The sequence below is a fragment of the Nelumbo lutea genome, chromosome 3, assembly GCF_056320005.1.
Source record: "Nelumbo lutea isolate HS-2025 chromosome 3, American lotus-T2T, whole genome shotgun sequence".
NCBI classification, from domain to species: Eukaryota; Viridiplantae; Streptophyta; class Magnoliopsida; order Proteales; family Nelumbonaceae; genus Nelumbo; species Nelumbo lutea.
The window spans coordinates 93186663-93206349 of NC_142686.1; the positions used below are offsets into that span (position 1 = coordinate 93186663).

Below are 19687 nucleotides of genomic sequence, written 5' to 3' on the forward strand. Positions count from 1 at the left end.
AATTTCAAACAAATAGATTAATTAAATCCTCTTACATCTAATCACGCATTCTAATTATGTCACAGTTTACGCGCCTAGTTGTTTAAAGCTTAATTAAGTTTGTGCCACTTGTTATAACATTTCTTTTATTCTCAAAGAATGTTTGCGGTTGACCCCAAACCCAGGACAAAACTGTTGAATTAGTAAACAATTCGTTGACTCAGACAATTAAAATTTATTTAACGGTTTTGACTAATTACTATTATTTTTTATTTTTTAATTTTTTATTCAAAGCTATCCATTCAAACTAAACCATCCAACAACTAACCCAAAAAACAAGGCCAAAAGACTTCCAATCCGAGATCGTTTTCAAAAACATTGATATCAAATTTTGTTTTAGGTGGAGGGGCAGCTACCTTAAAACTTTTATTAATCAACCATCATCAAACATCCAAAAGGAAAGTGAACCTTGCCCCACAACTCAGCCCTGCCCAAAATACTTGAATAAAATGTTATGTACTGATGGGGGTCGAACCGGCCTCTCGGAAATCGGACACATGGCACGATTAGGAGGAACGGCGATCTTACCCTTAGCTCGGACCTCAGCCTCCCATACGACACCTGACACCTGAGACACTAGGGGTCATCTTGGGAGTCTCGGTCTCACCGCATCTGACTGCAGCAGCTTTGACCCTCTCAATAGCCTATTCCTACCGAGACGAGCTAGTTTAACAAGCAAACTCCAACCTTCGCCATATGGCCGCCAGACGACCATCTAACAGGACATGCAAAATGATCATTGACACGCAAGGCAATCTCATCAAAGGTGGGCTCGGCCCCACTCCATGCAGTTGCAACGTGGCAGCCTATAAGCATGCTACAACCGACTACCAGGTGACCTGAACATGCAACAGGTGGCCCTGACTGAGCTTCAAGTGCCTTGAATTGGATTCATTGTTGAAAATGGGGTCACTGTAATTTTGGAGGAGAAGTTCAGAGGCACGTCTGAAGATACTGTTTTTAAAACATTATTTGCCCCCACTCAGTTTCATCGAGTTTGCTGTTAAATTATAGGCAAATCTGTTCTCAGGATACAACAAAGCCTTGGGCAAGAATCTGCAACCAACAAAGTTAAAGAATCTCTAAAAAAACCTTTTGTGAGATTGTAGCAAACTGGACTAAGAGAGAGAAAAAAAAAGTGGATTTCGAAATTGTGCGCTTTTGAAGTCTGATTCATGCTCCTTAAACAATTTATGAAAAGGTATGAAGAAAAGGTAGGTGCTAGTTTAGAGAATGCATCTTGAACAGCTAATGACTGTTAACTTTGAATTGTGTCTCTTGATCACACCCGATCGAATCGTGATCGTTGATCTCATCAACGGTCAACATCACACCCAAAGCCGCACACACACGCCTCTAAAGCAAACAAAGTGCGCCTCTAAAACGGTGATCAAGTGCAAGCAAAACGTGCCTCTAAAGCACCTCATTGCACCACACGCACGTTGTTTGGTATCAAACCCCCACACTCTCCTCTACTATTTTTAAGAAGTATAAATCAACTCTTATTAAAATCCTAAAAACAAAGCTTATAATTTTTCAATATGGGACAAGTTCAAAATTGGGTTTTATAAGAGAGAAACTAATTTTTCAATCAAGTGTATAGATGCAATTTCTCATATAATTAACCAATCAAACCTATTTGATTTAATCTCTTATAAAATTAAAATCCAACAGGCTCCGGGTGCTCTAACTAGCTACTAAGTGGCCTAAACCAGGTTCTAGGTGTCCTATGGTTTGGGTTGGCTTACATGAGATACCAAATGGCTTGGGTCAGTCTACAGGTGTCTTGACCAAGCCCCACGTGTTTAGCCCGAACTCCACGTAGTCAAGCCATGCCCTAGGTGTCCTGCCCCTACCCAATCCTATATAAGGGCTATTAGGTGACTTGACTCAATACCAGATGGCTTGGGCCAGTCTACAGGTGTCTTGACCAAGCTCCAAGTAGTGATGCTAGGCCCAGGTGTCATGCCCCTGCCCAACACGTGCGTAATCCAACACACATCCGAATTCTATATAAGGGCCAGGTTATCAATGAATTCACACTTATTACTCTCTAAATTCTCGCCTACCCCCTTTGGATATCCTTGGAGAACTGATTTGACCGTCAGACTGGCCGGACCGAAATAAAACCCCGGGCCCTCTGACCTTGTCTCTCTATCTACACGTGACCTCGGAGCTACCCGAAGGACTCCGGCAACTTTTGACGGCATCAGGTGGATTATTGACTAATGCAAGACCCTATCTTCCCTCCCATGAACTTTTCTTTTGAAAGGTGGTAATCCATGATAAATACATGCATGTTCTAGGGGCCTGAATTAATTTTTGTCAACTATTTCTCCAACCCAGACCACCTGTTCAACAAGCAACTCTACCGGCATGTCACAGACGTCTAGACACATTCATCGAACGCATCACTCACCTAGTGAGACTTTCCAGGGAACCCTCGGCGCTCACCATCCCTAGAAGGGCTCTTGGGCGCATCACTCAATAACCTACTATAGATCGTTAGAGACTTGAACCTCATGGTTCACGCCAGAGATGAATTGGTGTAGATCGTTAGATAAGCGACTAGGGACATGGTAATGGAAGCGGCTGCACTCCAACAGAACCAGCAGCTGCCACCACCTCCCGTGGACATCCCAACACAGCAGGTCCACCAAGTAGTACAGCTCCACCACTGCTCCACTGGTCGACGCCCCAACTTGACGTGAACGAAGGGACAGGTCGCCATTTCGTCATGATCACCACCGTGGATAGTAGGCAGGGAGAAGAGAAGGAGATGAACGGACCAGCATGACAGGCAACATCGGCCCAACGTTTTCGAACCGTCTTTGACTCGACAGTCGACCATTCGGACCAAAAACCTTCTTCCAGTGCATAAACAATCACTCAAACGGTTCTAGGTTTACTCCGAACCGTCTTTTAGTGCAAAACTGTTGAAAAAGTCAAAAAATAGTGACTCCGACGATTGAACCGTTTGATCTGGCAATGGTTAGTGGTTCGGCTTTTTTTATTTTATTTTATATTAAAAATAAAACAAAAAAATGACAAGCATATCCTCACTACGTTTGATGACTCCCTCTATGGTTTTGTTTTGCTAAACCCAAAGCCCAAAACTCTTTAGTCCTTGACAAAGCTTTAGGCCATTCACCAAAGAAGACGGCGACGACACACTGACACCTTCCTTTCCGAAATCTGAACAAGCACCCACCGACAACCAAAGTTGTAGCGGCAGCCAATGACCAAAGTCCCGACATCTCTAAAGTCTGAACCGAATTCTGATCTCTTGAAAGAAACAGCTCAACAGCATCTCTTGAAGGGGATGGCAGCGACCATTGTGGACACTCAACCTCCGGCGACCAACAGCGATGACTATTCAGGTAAATAAGTGTGTTTTTTTTTTTTTTTCGTTTTTCTCTGATTTCTCACTTGAATGATTTGATCTACACATTAAGCCATTAACTCATTTATTTATTTTGCAATACTATAATTTCTTATTTTCTTGTGAATGAACTAAGCCACCATTTGCACCGGTGACCACTCCAGAGCCATTGTAGAATCTAAGAATCACATCCCATGTTTTTCAATTTTGAAGCCTTTTCCACTAATGACAACTCAAGAGACAGATTTTGAGCTATAACTAGCATAAGGATATGAAGTTTTCCTCATACAAATTGGAGAAAAATATCTGTATTTTTTTGTATTTTTTGTATTTTTTTCTGTATTTTTTGTTTTTTATATGTTGTTCTTTTTCTTGTATTTTTTCGTATATTTTCTATACTTTATTTAATTCTTATGATATTTTTTATTATATATAAACATTTTTTTGGTTTTTAATTTATTTATGATGTCATAAGTTGAATCATTCAATTTGGACGGTTGAACCACCGAATTGGAAATTGGTGCCCTGACGGTTCCGTTTTTTAAACCTTGACACCAGCGGCCAGATCCAACTGTTTAGAGCTCATACGTCTCAGGGGAGACGAGTAGATCTAACTCCTCCCTGAGAATGGATTACTCCCAAGCTAATGAGTAGCACAGGAGGCACTGGTACTAAGTCCCTAGAGACAAGGCAAGGTGAGCAAAGGGACCATTGTGACAGATTGTGACAGACATGATTCTACCACTAAGAAGTAATAAGTAGATTGTCTCGACCCATACCAAACCTTGCCAAAACATCCCCCTCGTTCCCGAAATTCTAATGGATCCGATACCACCGGGGTTTAAGACCCCAACCTTTAAAATATATGATGGAACCACTGACCCATTGCGGCTTACCAACAACAAGTTATTTGGTAATCCACAATAAAAGTTTTTGAATTAGAGACCTTGTCGTCAGAAAGGTGATCGTACCTCAAGCACGAGCAGGAAAAGGCGAGCTATGCCCCATACATGGCATGTTGTAAACTTGAAGATGTACAATATATGAGACTACTTGGAAAAGCAATAAAAATTCTAAGATTCTCTACCTCATATTTATTGTAAACTCAGGTTAGACCTAACCGAGCCGTAGACTTTATCATATAACTCGCTATGTCAAAAGGGATTCATAAAACATAAGATAGTCGAAGCGTGAACTCGATCCATATGCCGATGACTCAAGTTGGTTATAAAATTAGTGTTAAACATTTTTGTATGCCTTTAGCTTCAATTAAAATGATGTATTTTATGAGTTTATTGTAAATAAATAAAAGTGTATATTTGATTCATGTTAGTTTAGAATGTTCACAGCCAGTGGGTCGGTTTGGGGAGACCTATCCTGATAAGGTTGATACTGTAGTGCCACCAAGTCGGTTGGGGTGGTTTGTCTCAGCTATTGGGGTGAGATTCTAGGCACATACAGTGTGGGATTAATTGAATCATTGAACTTGATCAGATTTACAGTATTGCTTTGGACCTTGTAGATTGATGGGCAAAACTGAAAAGTTACACCCGACCCCTAGACTCGATTATGATACTGCACTAGGTGTCGGATTGAGCTGTCTTTGATGTATCAATAAGTGAGATCCTTAGCGGGGGTCAAAACCTGGGTATGTTGGGACAGTCTGAGAATTCATCTGAGTGGATGATCATAGTGACAGGATCAGCCCCTTTGTCGGAAAAAGGTAATGATCGGGGATGCACTATCACTGATGGAAACCAAGACTACCGGCAATCGATTTCAATCGTTGAGATTTGTTTTGCAAAATATATTTTATATGAGATATAAAAGTATATATATTATGGTTTCGAAATGTTTGCAAATAGGTTTTAATTCCCGGGATCCATATTAGAAAGAGTGCAACATTGTTCCTTGCAGCCGAGGGAGAGGTCATCTCTTGTCGGGCAGTGTATGATCATTATGGGCTGAGAGGTTAAGTGTAAGGCCATTGAGGATAATACCTGATGGGTTAATCTTGCATCTGCCCATAGTCCCTGGGTGTTACAAGGTGGCTTGGCCCAGGGACCACTTAGGGTAAGTGTTGGGCCCATAGAGCCCATCTGATGGGTTTCAGGGGGTGCACTGTTCATAACAGTGTATTCGGCCAGGCCTTGTAACAAAGACTGGGCTGAACCCATGTGGCTGATGTGTAGATCAATGTTTGGATTCCACGCCATACAAGGAAGCCCAACTGGACAACAGTTTGGAAGGATTAATGAATACATAACCCTAAATGGGCCTTAAGCCCATTTCGAACTGGGCTAATTTGATTAGTCTTTAAAGGGGCGAATTCTGAGATAAAAACAACTGATATGATTGGGCCTATACCCTATCCACTCAGAGAGTCCAAGATCTAAATGAGATTTAGATTTGGAAACTTCCTAATTAGATTAGGAGTTGGCTGATCTAATCTACAGATAAGATAAGGTTTATCCCTTATCTTAAAGGGACTTCTAATCCAAATATGATTTGGGTTAGCAACTCCTAATGGGATTAGGAGCTGATCCCTTTAAGTCTATAAAAGGAAGAGGGGGTGGCAGCCTTTAGACACAACATCCAATACAACATCCAACAGACTCAAGTCTTGTCTTCAGAGCTGAGATCACAGAGGAGAGAATTCTGCACCTTGCAAATTCTCTCTAGCCGCCTCCTTCCTGCAGTCGCCGCCTATAGCTGTTCGATCTCCATTTTTTGGGAGAAATCAAGATTGGATCTTGATTCTAATCTTTTGCAGAAAAGATTGGTAGGAGTTGTATTCACTAGTCATCCAGGTGATTCTTGGGAAGAATCAAGTTCTTAGGAAGGGCACTGCTGATTTTGCTCCACCTTGCACTGTGCCATCTTCAGTGGGAGCAGATTTTGGTTTCTACCTTGGGCGTGAACACCTCCATTGAGAGATATTGTTTCTCTGTATCAGGTATTATCTCTCTCCCCTCCTTTTGGTTCAGATCTAGTTCAGTTTATGGTTCAAGAATGATCATTGAAAATATGATTTTCTAAATAGGAAATTCGATTTGCAGTTGAAGGAAAAGAAAAATTTTTGAAATTCGCCCCCTTTATTCCACAATCTTGGGCATCCATGTGATGGATTTCCTATCCCTTCAATTAACTCGAGAAACAAGGAATAACGATAAGGCGCCTATAACCCAACAGAAGTGGAGAAAATGTGGGCTAGTGACTTGAGTAAAAAAACTTAGTTGAGAACCACATAGCTAGAAGTAAACGTTTCTATTAAATGGGAAGAGATGTTTATAAATGAGTTAAAAAAAAATAAAAACAGAGAGAGAACAACACCACAACTGCTTATTATAAAACCGAGCTTCCCTGCTCAGAGAATGCATTAGAGAAGATAGAAGGCCGATGGATTTACTGAGGGGCCTGGTAGCTGGGGAATTGGTTGGAGAGGATGCCAGTTCGGGATCGACCTCAATATCACCAGCCTCTCCCTCATCATTAGTTTTCACCTTGGCCACCGCGTAGATCTCGTTAGAAGCGTCTGTGACCTTCAGCTCATAGACGGGATGCTCCGAGATGCAGGCCAAAACGAGTTTGCACAGTTTGAAGCCCTTCTCCACGTAGGGAACCACATAGTTGAGCTTCTCAGCCTTGAACTCGGGGGAGCACTTAAAAAGGCCTCTATCACACATAAAGAGAAGACAGTTGACAAGATGTATGTGCACCTTCAACAAGTCAAGAATGGTAGTTTGGGTGGAGATCCACCAACAACTGACATTTCATGGCAATGTCAAGTGCCACTTGACAAACGAATTTTACTCCCTGTATAAGATTATGTCACCCGACGTTAGTAAAATATTAAATAATTGAAATAAACTTTGAAATATTCCTCGTCTTCAACCCACACTATTAAACTCTCTTCTGAGATTTTGTACTTGGATCCTTCACCGGTTTCCTCAGTTATCTCCAGCTTTATGCCCGTCCATTCCTTTTGATCTCTCAGTTGATTATCGTCCTGTCTCAGTAATTAAACTGAGATCTTGAGTCAGAAAATTATTTGAAACAAAATAATTAGGTGTGGCTCCAAATGTTTATCTCTATGGAAGGATTATCCACCGGTGTGGAACTTTCTTGACACTACATTTCTCTTGGGTGTGTCAAATGGGTTGGATGGTGGGACAGGAGATGATACGATCCTTATGGTTCCCATCTTGATCATTTTGCTTCTTGGCTCAGGACGAGAAAAAGGTTCTTGGGGTAGAGCCAAAAACGATCTTTTCTTGGAAGAGGGATTACAGAGTTTATGGTTGCCAGAATCAGAACTCCCAAGATCGAGCCTAGCCATAAGTTGTGTAATCAATGTGATTAGAGTCACGACATTATTGTTCTCCATGATACATTCACCTTCACCTTCATTCATCAAGAATCACCTCTATGTATACAACGTTGGGTGAACCTAACGAGCCACTACGACCCAACTCTATTATTTAATAGAGCTGAATCCCCCATTATTATTTAATACCATACTAGGCTAAGTCTTTGGTGTATGTTCGTGTGTGCTATGTTGGGGCTGAATCTATCTATAACGGCCTAGACCCGACCCATTGACAGAGCAACATTTTGTTTTTCACTGTGCTACAACCTACCCTATCAAATACCATGTATAGGCAACAAATTTGGAAGTTAAAGGAAGGCAACTGCATATTTGTGGCCAGGATGTCTAGAATGGTAGTTTGGGTGGAAATCCATAGACAGAGTTTACTCCCATTATAAGATTGTCGCCCAACCTTAGTAAAGTAGTTTCCCTTGCATAAATAATTGAAATAAACTTTGAAACACTCCTTGTCCTCAACCGGATTGATAACTCTCTTCTTCGATCTCCGAGGTCTTGTTCTTGGATCCTTCATCAATTTCCTCAGTTCTCTCCAACTTTGAGCCCGTCCATTCCTTCAGATCTCTTAGTTGACTATCATCCTGTCTCAGTAATTAAATAGAGATCTTGAGTTAGAAAAACATTTGAAACAAAATAATTAGGCGTGGCTCCAAATGTTTTCCTCTAGTGGAAAGATTCTCCACCGATGTGGAAGTTTATGGACATTTATCATTCCTCTTGGGTGTGTCAAGTCGGAAGGTAGGACAAGAGATGAGACAATCTTTTGTGGTTCCCATCTTGAACTTTTTGTTTCTTGGCTCAAGACGTGAAGAAGGTTCTTGGGGTAGAGCCAAAATTGATCTTTTCTTGGAAGGGGGATTACACAGTTTACAGTCATCGAAATCAGAACTCCCAAGATCAATCAAGGCCATTAGCCGAGTAATCAATGTGATTAGACGCATGACATTGTTGTTCGCCTTCACCTTCATTCATCAAGAATATAGGTGTCTCTGTATTTTTCTTTACTCTCCTTTCATCAGTTTGTACAAGCGACGAATGTGATTTTTATAAAGACAAAGGATGTGAGTATCAAAACTGGCCCAGACCCGACCCATTGACATAGCAACATTTTGTTTTTGATTATGGTAAAACCTAGCTAACCTATCAAATACCTTGTATAGGTAGGAAAAATGGAAGCTAGAGAAAGGCAACTGCATAGCTGTGGCCAAGATATCTAGATCTGGGTGTTATACCGGTTTAGCAACATAAAGGGAAAACAGTTGAGAAGATGTATGCGCACTTTCAACAAGTCGAGAATGGCAGTTTGGGTGGAGACCCAATATCCTACATATCATAGCAATGCCAAGTGTGGTAGATCATCCCATATTATGGGATTTTATTAATGGATGAATGTGCCATTTCAGGTACCAAGTACATAATATGGGACGATTTACCACACTTGACACAGACAAATTTTACTTCCTTTGTAAGATTATGGCGTCCAACCTCAGGTAGGTATTTCCCCTACATAAACAATTGAAATAAACTTTGAAACATTCATCATTCTCAACCCGAATTGTTAAACTCTCTTCTTTGATTTCTGAGATCTTATTCTTGGATCAGTCTCCAGTTTCCTCAATTCTCTCCAACTTTGTGCCCGTCCATTCCTTCAAATATCCTAGTTGACAATCGTCCTATCTCAGTAATTAAACAAAGATCTTTTAGTTAAAAAATTATTTGAAATAAAATAACTAGGCATGACTCCAAATGTGTACCTCTTGTTGGGTGTGGGTCCAGCCCATATGGAGGGGCCCACCCCACTTTTATTTGCTCCCAAAAAGGAGCCACATAGTGGAAGAAAGGCTTCCTCCACCTTTCAGTTTTGAATTTGGCATCAAATTCGTAACCACCGAACAGAGAAGAACCAAAAAGGTTTTTTCTGGTTCTTTGAGTTTTGTGAAGAAGAGGAAAAAGCTGTCTCTTGTTTCATTCAAGGTCAAGTTTGGAGGTGCCTTTTAAGCCCATTCTTGATGATATTAAGTGCTGGAGTTAAGAATCTCATTCAATTCAGATTTGGTGATTCTTCTTCTCACAGTTCAGATTTACAACAGCTTTGTGGGATCTAAACTTATGTTTGTATTGTATTCATCTTGCATTTGGTGATGTTAATGTTGTTCTTATGAGCCAAGGATTATTTTCTTGATGCTTATAAACCTTTAATTGCAACTAGAGAAGAGTATTGTACCCATTAATTTCTGAATTAGTGGAAGACTTTTACGGACCATAGGTCCCGTGGTTTTTTCCCGATTTTGGGGTTTTTCACGTAAAAAATCTGATGTGTTATTGTGTGGTGATTGTTATCTATTTTTTTGTTACTTGGCTGAATTGTTTACTTATTATTATTATTGTTGGCAAACCCATTTTGACACAAAAATTTAGGGGAAAGGTTCCTGCTGTCCTGAAATTGGTTTTACATTCATTTCTACTACTATAATGTAACTTGCTCAATACCTCTTGGGTGTGCCAAATGGCATAGGAGACGAGACGACCATTACGGTTTCCATCCTGATCTTTTTGTTTCTTGGCTCAAGACAAGAACAAGGTTGTTGGGGCAGAGCCGAAACCAATGTTTTCTTGAAAGAGGGATTACACACTTTAGGGTCGTCGAAATCAGAACGCCCAAGATTGAGCATGCCGAAATAAGAACTCCCAAGATCGTGCTTAGCCATAAGTCGTGTAATCAATGTGATTAGACCCATGACATTGTCGTTCTTCATGATACGTTCGCCTTCACCTTCATTCATCATGAAGATAGGTGTCTCTATATTTTTCTCTGCTCTCCTTTCGTTAGTTTGTGGAAGAGAGGAGTGTGGCTTTTATAGATCCAAGGCGCACGAGTATTAGAAACACATCTACGTATACAAGGTTGGGATAACCTAATGATCCACAAGCAACTCAGCTCTATCACACAAGACCTGGGTCATATCTGAATTTTGAATCCCCCGTTATTATTTCATACCATATGAGGCTAAAGTCACTGGTGTGTGTGTGTGTTACGTTCGAGCCTATATGCATCTGAATCGGTCCATATCTGACCCATTGACAGAGCAACATTTTGTTTTTCACTACGGTACTGCCTAATCTATCAAATACCTTGTATAAGTAGGAAATATCGTAGTTAGAGGAGGCAAATGCATAGTTGTGGCCAAGATATCTAGAATAGCGTGTCATACGAGTTTAGAAAAAATGAAGAGAAGAAAGTTGAAAAGATGCATGTGCACGAATGGCAGTTTGGGTGGAGAGCCAACATCCTGCATATCAAGGCAATGTCTAGTGTGGTACATCGTCCCATTTTGTGGGATATTATTAATTGAGAATGTGCCATGTCAGTATCAAGTATGTAATGTGGGACGATCTGCCACACATGACACAGACGAATTTTACTCCCTTTGTAAGATTATGTTGACCGACCACAATAAAGTATTTCCCCAGCATAAACGATTGAAATAAACTTAAAAACTTTCCTCATCCTCCACCCGAACTATTAAACTCTCTTCTTTGATATTCGAGATCTTGTTCTTGTATCCTTCATCGATTTCCTCAGTTCTCCCTAGCTTTGTGCCAGTCCATTCCTTCAGATCTCCAATTTGACTATTGTCATGTCTCAATAATCAAATAGAGAGATTGAGTCAGAAAAATATTTGAAACAAAATAACTAGGCGTGGCTCCAAATGTTTACCTCTGTGGAAGGATTCTTTACCAGTGTGGATTTTTTGACACTTGTTATTCCTCTTGGGTGTGTCAAATGGTTTGGAATGTGGGATCCGAGATGAGACGATCTTTGCACTTCCCATCCTGATCTTTTTGTTTCTTGGCTTGGGGCAGGAAGAATTTTCTTGGGGTAGAGGCAAAAACTATCTTTTCTTGGAAGAGGGATTACACATTTTACGGTTGTCGGAATCAAAACTCCCAAGATTGAGTGTGCCAAAATAAGAACTTCCAAGATCGAGCTTGGCCATAAGCCGCATAATCATTGTGATTAGACCCACGATATTGTCGTTCTCCATGATATGTTCGCCTTCACCTTCATTCATCATGAAGATAGGCATGTCTCTATATTCTGCAATGCTCTCCTTTCATCAGTTCATGCAAACCAGGACTGTGGTTTTTATAGAGACAAGGCACACATGTATCAGAAACACATCTATGTGTACAAGGTTGGGTTAACCTAACGAACCACGACCAACCCAACTCTATCACACAGGACCTGGGCCATGTTTAAATTTTGAATCCCCTGTTATTATTTAATACCATACCAGGCTAAGGTTTTTGGTGTGTGCCAAGTTTGGGGTTAGATCTATCGGAGCCGGCCTAGACTCGATTCATTGAAAGAGCAACATTTTGTTTTTGACTGCGATATTGACTGACCTATCAAATACCTTGTATAGGTAGGAAATATGGTAACTAGAGGAAGGCACCTAAATCGTTGTGGCCAAGATATCTAGAATTGGGTGTCATACCAGTTTAGCAACAACATAAAGAGAAGACAGTTGAGAAGATGTATGTGCACCTTCAACAAGTCGAGAATGGCAGTTTGGGTAAAGAGCCAACATCCTACATACCTGGAAATGGCAAAAGAAGTTGTGTCCTGAGCTACAAACACCAACAAAACCACATTATCCACCACTTCTTTTCACTCATCTCTCCTTTCATCAACCCCAGCATTTTTTTTTTTTTTTGTTTAAATCAACTCCAGCTCCAGATCGGACAACAACCGCCCTTCCTCCTGTCCTCTCACCTTCTGTTCCATCTCTTCCCTCTTCCTCCTAACTGCAAACTTTAAAACTCATTCAATTGATGAAAAAAGAAACAAACATAAGAAATCAGATCTAAATGTGCATATATACTTATTTGGGTTCTACTCTATTCCAGCCATTGTTGTTGAATGCTTCCTTCGCACTTCTATCTTTGTCAACTTCTTGAGTTCACTGGTCTTTCTGAATCTTGAGGCCAACTATGATGGGTCCAGAAGCACTAATTGGTTTTTATTACCCTCATCCAAAGGTGACTAAGACTCTAATAATTCTTATCACTGATTGTGATTAGTTACCGATGAAACTAAACTCAATCTAGTCCTATCACACTGAGAATCCCACTCTAAATTAGAGTCTTCTCCAACTTACAAAACACTCTCATAGACCCGTATATGTCATGACTAGGGGTGCCAATGGACCAGTTTTGGGTTGGACAACGTCCAGATCGGAAGTGATATGGACGGATTAGACGGTCCTAAAAATGATATGGATGCAGACCGGTCCGAACATGAATAGTCCATTCATAGAATGGACCGAAAGTGGACAAAGCCACTAGTTCGAATGGTCCATTCAATGTTCATTTTCGTTTGAACTTTGAAGCATCAAGTGTGGAAGCTTTCGAAGGCTAGGGTTCAGCGCCTCTGCGCCTCCATCTTTCCATCCTCAGTCTCACCGGCGGACGACAGCATATTTTTTTTATCACCTGATTATGTTATTTCATCATGCCTGATGCCATGTACTCTCTCTCTCTCTCTCCCCCCTACATTTGAGCCATTGTCACTTGCAGGAAGTATACTTTGTTCCTGTGGAGGAGAAGCCCCATCCTTGCCAAGAAAGGATTATCCGAAGCCATTAATCTTCCATGATGGACGGGCGGTGGCAAGGCTTACACCATTAAACATGTTGGCAATGCTATTGTGGGTACCTATGGGAGTCATTCTAGCCAAATGCATGATTCAGTTAAAAGAGTGATAGATTTATTCAGATTTTTTCTTTTATTTTCTTTTTCTGTTTTAGAAAGCCAAATGCATGATTCATTGTATAGACACTCATGATATGAAAAATGGGAGTTTCCAAAGGGAAATGTTATTTATTTATTTTTTCTTTCTATTTGTTCAGTTCAATATGTACTGACAGTTACGTTGAGAGGGGTTCACTGATACATTGTGATATTTTGAACATTTGCCCAACTGTATAACTATCTATTTCTTTTAGGACAATAAATTAGGTCGGATATGTAATTGAAAAACCCACTTCACTGATTGGACCATGAACAATAAATTTGTTTTTTAACATACCTAACAAAAAAATATCATCACTGATTAGATTTTAAGTTTTTTTTGCCTAAAATAATTGATTTTCGTGTTTATATTCTGGCCTTTGATGCCTATACTTTCAGATGTTAAATTTGTTTTTTCAATTTGGTCTTTTTACTCTTTCCTTTTAAGTGAAGTCTATGCATATGATGTCTTATACTTGATCTCTAAGGTAAGTTCATGTGTTGACAAGTACATAGAATAGAAAAAAGCTCTGAAGGATTGCTCTCATTAGAGAGCTTGTAGAAGTAGATATCGGCCATGTGATGGTATATGAGGGATTGGCTATAGTGGGCTACTGCTCTGTGTCAAATTCTACAAGCCAGAGTTATAAAAGATATGAAGAGATATTAATGGGAGTTTGGAGACCATACAAACGCAGGTAAAAATCACTAAAGCACCCTGCACAAATATTCCTGCATGATCCAAATATGCTCCTTAACATGGAGGAACATTTTACTTGCTTTTTCTGTTTTTCCCTTTGACCGATTGCAGAGCACATTTTTGTTTTTGTTGTATCTTAAGACCTGTTATTTGGGGTGTTTAAATAAAAGTTAACCCCACCTTACTTTGATATTTCAGATAGAATTGACTGAATCTTCATCACCTGCTTCACTGTCACTACTTCTACTCCCACTCCCATTCCCATTCTCACTGTTGTTCTCACTGCTCCCACTTGAACTTGAAGTCTGCTCATCTCTTTCTTCAGCATTCACCTGAGCCCTCAAGGCCTCTGCGGCATTAGGGCCCTTTTCTGCCTCATCACTAACATTGAGGGTTGGAATCTCCTAAAGGTAATTCCTCTGACAAATTGTTCTGGTAGACATAGAGATATCTGAGGGTTAGGATCTTCCAAATGCTTATTGGAATCTCTCCAGTCAATCTGTTTGTAAACAACGCAAGTTCCTCTAATTTACTCAAAGATCCCAACTCAATTGGAATTTTGCCTTCGAGTTGGTTTTTCTGCAAGAGGAATTCCATCAAGGAACTACAGGTCCCAATCTCTGGTGGAATTACCCCTGACAAAGAGTTCTCATTGAGGTAAAGTAGCTCCAAATTAGTTAGTAATCCAAAGGAAGTGGGGATCTAACCTATTAATTTATTACCCGCAGCTGCCAAGAATCTTAAGCCACTGCAATTGCCCAAGCCTGATGGTATTTCTCCATCAAATTGATTGTAAGTCAAGACCAACTCCTGCAAATTCTTGCAACTACCTGAACCCCTTAACTTTATCTTGCCCTCAAGTCTGTTGGAACTGACATCCAAGTAAGCAAGGAACTGAATATTGTTTAGGCTCTTAGGCAAAACTCCAACTAACTGGTTCTTAGTAAGATAGAGTTCTTCCAATTTAGTACAATTCCCAATAGATTCTGGTATCATCCTTGAAAGTTCATTACTATAGAGCCACAGAGATGAGAAGGTTTACTGAGCCGTTAATGGTAGTGACCCACAACTGAACCGGCTGATGATGCAGTAAACTGCTTGTGTGAAATGATATCATATCCTTTTATGTTGACTCTTAATGGCTTTCAGATGACGTTAATGGCTTTCAAATCAGATCAGATGACGCAGTAAACTGCTTGTGTGAAATGAAATCATATCTTTTTATGTTGATTTTTAAGTATGGAAAACAATTTTTGAGGAAAACATTTAATTTGGATTGGGTTGGGTCCAATCCGGTCTTTTGCATTTCAATTGGACTGGACTGGATCCGGTTTGTATGGGGTTTGGACCGGATTTGATCCAGTCCATTTGTAAATGGACCAATGTTGGACTGGACCGGATTGGACCAAATCCAGTCCAATTGACAGCCCTAGTCATGACTCATGTGTCAACCCAATAAATAATAATTTTTATTTGTTTTGAAATTGACAAATACTAACACTATCAACACCCACCAGCTTCTTCTCTATCTCCAAAGTCCAACCTCGCCTTCTTTGCTCGCCAAAACCGGCAGCCTGGTGAGTTAACGGGCGTAACTGCAAAGGCTCCTTCCACAACTCCCTCAAACATCTCTCCAGCATGCCCGGCCCCACATCAATCCCCAGCAAGCACTCGAGCACGATGGAGAACGATAGCTTCTTCACAGATGGGTAGAGGCTTACTGTGTCTCGCCCATGCCAATCCTAGCTCAGGTGTTTCTCGATGGAGATGCGTATCTTGGGCACTAGAGCCTCGAGCCCGGCGCAATCGAGGCTGCTAGCTATCGCGCCACGGATGCATCTGTGCCGCTCCCCTTGCTTCTGCATTATGCAGTTTGTTCCCATGAGCTGCACCGGGAAGACGGCCACGAGTTCACCACCAGCTTGAATTCGTTTGAGAGGAAGAACTTATTAGCCTCGGCTTGAATATGTTTCCATGCTTTGTCATCCGGGGTTGAATAATCGGTTGCTACGCTGTGCTTTGTGGAACTCCAGCGTCTCACCAATCCAGGGGAGACCCATCATTCCTCGGGTAGTTTCTTGTTGCTGCTTCTGTTAATACTGTTCGATCTTCTTGTTGGAGGTAGGCATGAGAAAGATGAGCCAGTCAGTGTTAGCTAGGAAGGAGCCAGTCTGTGTTAGCTAGGAATGCTCGGATCGCGCTACATCATTTGGCGCCGTCTGTGGGAAACGCTTCAAAAGGCCTTTCTCTCTAAGCTTTTTCGGTCCTTTCTTCTTCCTTGAAACAATCCAACGCTCATGGCCTCCTCTAGCAATGTAGGACGAAGCATGGAGATGGATAACTCCAGGGAACACTCCTAGCTTCCTACTATCTGTATCGGACAGTTCACCGTCCCCCTCTCAGCGGACGGAATCCCCAGCTTAAGCGTGCCTCTCACAATGGCACCTGTCATCGCCCCGACAGTCGAAGCTTGGAACCCCGATCCTAGAGAACCGGTTCGAAATCCTAGCAGCAGACTCCAGGCAGGCTCCTTCTGTCCACAGCCATCACCAGCGAACCGAGCTACCCCCGACGCAAACAGTCTTGGACAACACAGAAGTGAGCAGTACAAATGCCGAGCCCGTAAGGAAGCAGAAGCGCCGACGCCGAGCTCGCCGGTCTGTCACCCGCGATTTGCCCAAGCTCATGGGCAAAGAAGAGGTATGCTCAGTCGAAGCCAATGCTCCCCTTCTTTCAGTTCTGTCCCCCCTGTCTCACAAACTTTTGGCAGTCCCGATGCCCAAGGATTTCAAACTCCCTCCTCTTGATAAGTACAACGGGTCGTTCAACCCAAATGATCACGTAGATGCCTTTCAGTCACAGATGCACCTAGCGCGAGCCAGTGAGTCGTGCATGTGTGTGGCCTTCTCCACTACTTTTAGGGGAGCAGCCCGCACGTGGTACCGGAATTTGGTGCTCGGGTTAATCAGAAGTTGGGCGCAGTTCGCACAAGCCTTCACGTCGCACTTCATCACCAACAAGTGGTGCCCGCGAACTGAAGAAAGCATCTTCAACATAGCACAAAGGGAGGGAGAGTCCATAAGGAGTTATATCAAGCGGTTCAACGACGCTTGTATGCAGATACCACGCCTGGATCTCGCTGTACGCCTAGCAGCGGCCAAGAAGGGCGTGAAGCATAAGGAGTTCAAGTGGTACATGGTCGTCAACCAACCCGCGACCATAACCGAGTTTCTAAAACTTGCGGATAAATTCATAGCCATTGAAGAAGAGATCAACTAGAAGGGGGAGGGCGCACCAGAAAAAAGAAAAAGATAAGAGCCATCCAGTCAAACAGACACCCGAAGAAAGGAAACAATTCAGAGTGCGAAGCCGGGTCAATTGTTCCGAGCTCCTGCACCGGAACGAGCTGATTACACCCCACTGAACGCCAAGCGGGCCGAAATCCTGATGGCAATCAAGGACGCCCCGTACGTGAAGTGGCCACCCCGTCTGAAGGGGAACCCCAATGAAAGAAATAAGAGTTTGTATTACAGTTTTCACAAAGACCATGGTCACTACACCGAAAGTTGTAAAAACCTCCGCGACAAGATAGAGGAGCTCATCCGTCGCGGATATTTGAGAAACTTTGTACAAAATAATAATAATAACAATAGTAATATTAATAGTAGAGCAGGTCGGCAAGGGGAGCACGACAGATACGCTCTGGAATCCAGTAGCAAGTCGGCCGAACAACTGTAGAGGCAGCCTCCGGAGGAGAGGCCAGTTCGAGGAACCATCCATATGATAGTGGGAGGTTCGATCGTTGCGGGTTGCACCTCAGCAGCAGCTCGGACGTCAGTTCGTGAGGCCGCCCGGGAAGAGCAGAACCCCCCAAAGCGGCTGAAGATGGGAGACCCCATTTTCTTCATGAAAGACGATGCGCGAGGGGTCCACTACCCCCATGATGACGCACTCGTGATAAAGCTAAGGATCAACGACTTCGAGGTCGGCGTGTACTCGTGGACTCAGGTAGCTTGGCCGACATCCTCTTTAAAGCTGCGTTCGACCAGCTCCAGTTGCAAAGAAGTGATTTGAGGCCTACGGACACCCCTTTAGTGGGCTTCAGTGGAGAGGAAGTCTGCCCCCTTGGGAAGATAATAGTACCTGTAGAGATCGGCACGTGGCCTTGTGTGGTTAGATTTCAACACAACTTCCTGGTGGTAGCGACCCCCTCTCCCTACAATTCCATAATAGGTCGACCGATCACCCATGTCCTACGGGCGATGGTCTCCACTTACCACTTGGCTATGAAATTCCCAACAAATTTCAGTGTGGGAGTAGCACGGGGCGACCAACTCGAGTCCCGCAAGTGCTACGTTGCCACCCTAAAGGGAAAAACAAGGTGGCCGATGACCTCGAACTGGAATGACCCACGGAGCAAGGCAAAGAGCGAGTTGCGCCCATGGAAGAAACAGTCGCGGTCCCGACCTCAACAATAGACCCAGCTCGAACGCTCTAGATCGATGCTTCCGTCCAGGAGCCCCTACGATCCGAACTAGTAAGTTTTTTACTTCAAAATTTAGATATTTTTGCATGGTCCGCGGCATAAATGCCCGGTATAGACCCCAGACTCATAATTCACAAGCTGAACACTAATCCTGTAGTTAGGCCCGTTAGACAAAAGAAACGCAACCTAGCCCTGTAACAATGGAAAGCAGTTGACGAGGCAGTCAAGAAGCTCCTCGCGGCAGACTTCATAAGGGAAGTCCAATACCCGAATTGGGTAGCCAACCTCGTCCTGGTAAAGAAGGCCAACAGCAAGTGGCGCATGTGCATCGACTACACCGACCTGAACTGGGCTTGCCCGAAAGACTGCTTCCCGCTCCCCCGAATTGACTGTCTAGTGGACGCGACCTCAGGGCATGAGTTGCTCAGTTTTTTGGATGCCTATTCGGGCTATAACCAGATCAAGATGGACCCGGTAGACAAAGAAAAAACTGCCTTCATCACAGAATTCGGCCTCTACTATTACAAGGTTATGCCCTTCGGGTTGAAAAATGTAGGGGCAACCTTTCAGAGGCTTGTAAATAAATTGTTTGCGCCGTTAATCGACAAAAAAGTAGAATGCTATGTAGACGACATGGTCGTCAAAACCCAATTCTCATATGAATTAATACAAGACTTGCATTCTCTTTTTGAAATTTTGTGTAAGTTTAACATGAGATTAAATCCGAACAAGTGTGTGTTCGGTGTGACCTCAAGTAAATTCCTGGGATACATCGTTAACCGGCGTGGCATTGAAGCCAACCCGGATAAGGTTAAGGCCATCTTAGACATGAAACCACCCTATAAGTTGAAGGAGGTTCAGAGGCTGAATGGCCGCATAACCGCCCTAAGCCGCTTCTTG

General features: G+C 42.4%; 1 long non-coding RNA gene and 1 pseudogene across 2 annotated transcripts; one reads left to right on the plus strand and one right to left on the minus strand.

Moving 5' to 3' along the window:
* The first annotated feature begins 1958 nt into the window (after positions 1 to 1958).
* LOC148866897 (uncharacterized) lies at positions 1959 to 4512 on the plus strand. The gene is made up of 2 exons (XR_016109149.1): positions 1959 to 3419; positions 3980 to 4512. It is a non-coding gene; the product is annotated as an uncharacterized LOC148866897 (long non-coding RNA).
* A 113-nt stretch (positions 4513 to 4625) lies between these two features.
* Positions 4626 to 16361, minus strand: LOC148866898 (11,12-secotaxane synthase-like; annotated as a pseudogene). Its single transcript, XR_016109148.1, has 4 exons — positions 15845 to 16361; positions 15034 to 15065; positions 12418 to 12617; positions 4626 to 11115 (listed from the first exon to the last, which is right to left on the minus strand). The product of XR_016109148.1 is annotated as an 11,12-secotaxane synthase-like (transcript).
* Between the last annotated feature and the right edge of the window lie 3326 nt (positions 16362 to 19687).